Raw genomic sequence first — 6000 nt, 5'->3', positions numbered from 1 at the left:
ACATGTGCAGGTTTGTTACATAGATAAATTGCATATCACCAGGATGTGATGTACAGATAATTTCATCACCCAGGTAGTAAGCCTAGTACTCGATAGACAGTTTTCCAAACCCCACCTTTCTCCCTCCCTCCTTCCTCAAGTAGGCCCCAGTATCTGTTTTTCCTATCTTTGTGTGCATGTATACTAAGGCACTGCTTCTTATATCCAAGGTTTAGTACTAAAATGCAAATATGAAGTATATAATTTAGTATGTTTTAATTCATGCTGCAAACCAGGTCACATAAAAATAATGCAAAATAAAATATTAAAATTATTCAGAAGTTTGATATTTATTCTATTGTCTTTACACCTTATAAAATGGAATGACCTAATTACTCTTAAATAAAGACAATTTAAGATCACATTGTTACATTCACGTAATTTGTTAAACATAATAGAAATGTTAGTTTACTAGAAAAGAACTGTCAATTTTAACATGCAGAGTTTGTTTACCTTCTATTATGGTGATCTTTGTTTAAGATTTTCTCCTCAGATATTAAAGTTTTTCACTTAAAGAGGCTTAGGGAAAGTGATTTTTAAGGAGTCACTGTTACATGGTAATACGCCATTCATTTGGATGAGACTAGTATATATGTAATAGTCACAAGTTCTAACTTGCATGTTAATTTGAAGAGATTTTTCATAAAATTTTATCAACATTAGTTTCTAATGGAAACTAGTCTTAGAAGTTTTTTGCTATTTGTTTGAGGTAAAGTTTTTTTTAGAAAGTTATAATTATATTAAACTATCATGCTTTAGGGTTTAAATGTTGGAAAGTTGGTTTTGTAAGAAGAAGAGTTTGGTTTCTTGTTTGTTTGTTTGTTTTGGTTTGTTTTTGGCACGCGAAGAGCTGTGTCCTGGAATTGGTGCCCAGAAAATTTTAAGTGTGGTATGAACTGTTTGTCACTGAGTAAAATTAGACATGTCTCTTGCTAATGTGAGGGGATGAAACATGAGACAGGGCTACACTCGTGAGAGCCCTTTCTCCAGGGACAGTTGCTGAAGCTTCATCCTTCGCTCTCATTCTGTAAAGTCATAGAAAAGTTTGAAACATTCTGTCTCCGGTAGAGCTCGGGCCAGCTGTAGTTCATTCACCTGTGTGCTTTCCTTAATATCTAAGGTAAGTGCTCCGTTTTAACTTGGATTTTATATCAATGAAAAGTACTACCTAAAAACCAAACACTTAAGAGGTTTCTTAATATTCTTTCTTCTTTGGTGGCATAATAATAAATTCAAAATAATGTTGAATAAATTGGTGTATCACAACATAATGATATATCAAATATCAATAAAATTCTCATTTCAACTAAGTTATTCTGACTACAAATATGCTACTTATTTTTAGCATAATCCTATATTTCTAATATTTTTAATTTGTAGAATGCCAAAGATAGCATTTCTGTATTATTGGGCATTGAGTTGTATCCTGTAGTTAATTTAAACAATGTATCATCTTTAAGATCACCTACTTCTAATTCTGCTCTTAAACTTTAGTGGTAGAATTACATTTGCTTTAGATTTTCTTGATAGTTTTGTTATAGACACTAAGAAATAAACTAAAATGAATGACAACAAAAGTCCAGTGGTTTTATAAGTTGGAAATAAACAAAACAAGAGCAAAATAGCAGCCTGACTCCTTCACTATTTTTGGAGTGAAAAAGGGAAGAATGTTCTTTCCCCAAATCTGGAAAATATAAAATGCTGCTCAAAATATGTATGAAAAAATAAACATAAGTGGGGTAAAAGTACACATGGGCTAATGCTTCAGCTTACTGAAGTTATGAGTTCTTTCTTTGCGTTTTCTAAATTAATACATGACAACTAGCAAACAATTTTTTTAAAGGAAGGCTTAGAAAAAAAAATAGGGGAAAATATAACTCAGCTGGCTGAAAGGTTTGCCAGCAGAATGGAGTAACTACCAGTACAAAACGAACTACGGAATACACCGTTTATTTTTTGCTTATTTTCTGGCAAACATTTTGTAGGTACAAAAAGGCACCTTTGTGGAATTTAAAAGGTAATGGTACAAGTTGGGGTTAGTTTTATAGGTTCTAGGATTCATTTCAGATTGTCTTTCAAAGACAAATGAAAAGTAGCATTTCAAGGTAGTTAGATATAGCATTCCAGACTAACAAATTCAAGTGTCCAAAAGATATCAGCTAAGCTTGCAGTTAAAATGCAGAAAATGAAATTGTTCCATATCGTCCTTTAGAAAACGTACTTGCTAGTCATTAAACTAAGTTGTTATTAAATTGCATTAAAAATTAAATGATAATTGGCCGGGCGCTGTGGCTCACGCTTGTAATCCCAGCACTTTGGGAGGCGGGCGGATCACGAGGTCAGGAGATCGAGACCACGGTGAAACCCCGTCTCTACTAAAAATACAAAAAATTAGCCGGGCGTGGTGGCGGGCACCTGTAGTCCCAGCTACTCGGAGAGGCTGAGGCAGGAGAATGGCATGAACCCGGGAAGCGGAGCTTGCAGTGAGCCGAGATTGCGCCACTGCACTCCAGCCTGGGCGACGGAGTGAGACTCCGTCTCAAAAAAAAAAAAAAAAAAAAATTAAATGATAATTGTAAATTATAGTGGGTGCCCAATGTGTTCAGTTTTGCATAATTTATAGGGCCTGAGGATCTCCCTCCACTCCCTAATCTGTGGCTCATCACAGCCCTTGTGTCTTCTCAGCTGAGGCACCAGGGCTGTGGTTTCCTAGTGGGAAGGGAGAAACTACAGCATCCTGAGGATGACTCTGCTACTCTCCTGCTCTTTCAGAACCCGCCTTGACCCTCGTGACACCTTCCTTTCTCTCCCTCCCTCCCTCCGCTTCTCTCAGCCTCTATAGCATCTGTCTGGCTTTATTCTTCTCCAGACCTACTGCAGGGCCAGATAGCTCTGCAATGTTCTCATGAGGATTGCAGGATCCGTCACTTGCTACTGTGGCCATTTTGGATTCCAGTTTCATTTTTAATTTTATATGTTATGCTGTAGATAGTTTTATGGGAACATTGGTACAGGAGTATTTAGTAATTTGTGGATGGTAAAGGTCTCAAGACTTTTCTCAGAATCTGTGAAAATCTCAGTGCCTACTCGACTTCAGTATGACTGGTGGATAGGACCACTGAGGAATGGGGACAAAGGAGGGCTCGCTGTGCCCAAAGGCGTTTGTGCTTCATCCTACGCACCGGTGAGACCTTTGAACCTCTAGAAAAGGAGAGCAGTGCAGTCACATGGGTGCTTTGGAAGGATCACTGCAGTTGACATGGAGAATGGATTAGGGGCAGTAGAGGCAGCAGTGAAGGGTACCTTAAAACCTAGCTTCACCTTCGTGACTTGTTTAACTCTGTTTTTAAAGTACTCAATTAATTTTACTTGAGAAACATCTCTGGAAAGTCTAACATCAATGAAGAGGCTATGATTAAAAGTTTAGGCTATGGAGCCAGACTGCCATTTGACCTTGTATGAATTACTTAATTTCTATGTCTCAGTTTCTTCATTTGTAAGGTGAGAGGAGTTGCATTGTAGCAGCTACCATTTTAACAAGTATCAAATTTAGTCTATATAAGGCAATTAGAAAGTTTCTGACTTCTTAGTAAATAGTAGCTTCCATTGGCATCACTCTTCAATGTACCCTCTTATCCTGACCCCACAATGCGGGGAAGTCAGGAAAACCTCAGGAAAATGACGGTAACTGGTCAGGAACTTGAACCTGCTTCTCACAGTCCCCTAAGAAGGCGCACCAGAAAGGAGCCCTAAGCAGGCAGGAGACTCCAGGCTGAGGCTATTTCTGCTGTTTCTGTGGAGAACGTTCTCTGCACGCAGCCATGGCTGCTCAGAAGGGGCGTGTGCATTCCAGGATGCAAATAGCCCTCCTGGCATTCCCTGCGGCTGCCTGCCTATCCCCAATGGTAAGGTCTATGAAGGAAAGAAAGGCAAGTGGCTGTTTACCTTTCCCATGAAAATCTTCCTTTTGTTCAACATTTTAGATTGTAACAAAAACTTTATATAAAATATTCTCTCTTTATTTTTATTTTTTTTGAGACAGCGTCTCACTCTGTCGCCCAGGCTGGAGTGCAGTGGCACGATCTTGGCTCACTGCAACCTCACTTCCCGGGTTCAAGCAATTCTTCTGCCTCGGCCTCCCAAAGTGCTGGGATTACAGGCATGAGCCACCATGCCCAGCCTATATAAAATACTCTAAAATGTTAATCTTGGTGAAACGATACAAGTGTGTTGTCTCCATACTGGAATGCATTTGAATGTGTGTATTTTGGCAACATTTGAAAGTCACTTTAAATCATCCCATTCATATCCCAAAGCAAAGGTGATATAAGGAAGTGAATAATGGCCCTCAGGCCATCTGAAACTTTTTAAATGAACTGTCAGCCATAGGAAAAATACATACATACCATGTTTGATTAGAAACTTAAGTGTACCTCAAGAATTTCTTTATGCATTTAGAGTCTTGCAACTAAAAAGAAGCACAGCATAGTTGATACATTGAAATAACTTCCTTTTCTTAAAATTTTAACTTAATATTGTGTGAATGTTTTTCAGAGTTAGAATTTAGTTATATGCAATTTTTAGGGACTAGGCAAATTGAAGGTTTTTTTTTTTTCTAGGGGGGGCAGTGATAGTTGACTTGCTGAAAAATTTTAGGCTTAGTATAAAAATCAAAATACTTATAAAATAGATTACAGGCTACTTTATTTGCTGTTTGGTTAAACACAGCCTTCATGTGTAATTTTAATTTAAGAATATTCTAAACTCCGTTCTCCTTTGTAAATAACAGCAAATTTAAGACTCATGTCTACACAGGATAAATGGTACTGCAATGTAGGCTGGTCCCCCTCACAGGGCTAGTGCATAATGAACTGGTTTCTGGATGGCCAGTAAGGGGGTCTTTTTAATTCTCTCTCTCTCTGTCTCACTTCTCTAAGAAGTGTCCTTGGCTTCAGCCCACACCTTGCCCAACTTCCTCTCCTAACCTAGCCGGCTTCTGTCATTGCCTGATGCCTTCCTTTTTTTTTTTTTTTTTTTTTTTTTTGAGACAGAGTCTCGCTGTCGCCCAGGCTGGAGTGCAGTGGCACGATCTCGGCTCGCTGCAGGCTCTGCCCCCCGGGGTTCACGCCATTCTCCTGCCTCAGCCTCCCGAGTAGCTGGGACTACAGGCGCCCACCATCTTGCCCGGCTAATTTTTTGTATTTTTAGTAGAGACGGGGTTTCACTGTGTTAGCCAGGATGGTCTCGATCTCCTGACCTCGTGATCCACCCGCCTCGGCCTCCCAAAGTGCTGGGATTACAGGCGTGAGCCACCGCGCCTGGCCTGGTGCCTTCCTCTTGAGAGCATTCCCTTAATACAACACTTGAACAAGAATCCGCATCTCAGGCTGCTTCCAGGGAACCTGATGTGAGATAGTATCAACCTAAATAACAAGCAAGCTCCCAAAGAAAAGATGTTCATTTGTGAATAGAGCATTGCAGTGGGAATATGAGCATTACATAATTGTTCTGAAATTATTATTCTTGGCTACAAAGATCAATAATAAGAGTAACACCAGTATGAGATTGCAGGCAGATGTCCTCGCAGAAGTGTTTCAGGTTGTGGTTTTTGCAATCTTTTGTGATAATTTTTGTTGTCAGCATACACGCATAAAAAAATTCTCTTTATGGCCTTCCCTGGTTCTGTTTGTCAGAGTTTTCTTAACATTAGTGATCCCGACAACTTTCACATAGATAAAGTTGAATAGTATTCTGAGAATTCCATCAGTGTACCTGATCACAGGCTGGAGTGCAATGGCACAATCTTGGCTCACTACACCCTCCGCCTTCTGGGTTCAAGCAGTTCTCCTGCCTCAGTCTCCAGAGTAGCTGAGACTACAGGCACCCACCACCATGCCTGGCTTATTTTTGTATTTTTAGTAGAGACAGGGTTTCACCATGTTGGCCAGAATGGTCTCGATC

The 6000-nt window shown here is 39.5% G+C and overlaps 1 protein-coding gene across 3 annotated transcripts in view; it reads left to right on the top strand.

The window, feature by feature from the left end:
• Positions 1–1006: 1006 nt before the first annotated feature.
• Positions 1007–6000, top strand: part of SGCG (sarcoglycan gamma) — a 150526-nt gene continuing 145532 nt past the window's right edge. Inside the window, exon 1 of one of the 3 annotated variants that reach the window (XM_030813245.1) lies at positions 1007–1159. The gene's annotated coding sequence lies outside the window, so the exon portion shown is untranslated. The remainder of the gene's footprint in view (positions 1160–6000) is intronic. The other 2 variants (XM_030813246.1, XM_030813247.1) reach the window with 2 other exon arrangements.

Source organism: Nomascus leucogenys, chromosome 5 (assembly GCF_006542625.1).
Source record: "Nomascus leucogenys isolate Asia chromosome 5, Asia_NLE_v1, whole genome shotgun sequence".
NCBI lineage: Eukaryota > Metazoa > Chordata > Mammalia > Primates > Hylobatidae > Nomascus > Nomascus leucogenys.
Note: the sequence above shows the minus strand (reverse complement) of the source record. Positions and strands in the feature narration are given on the sequence as shown.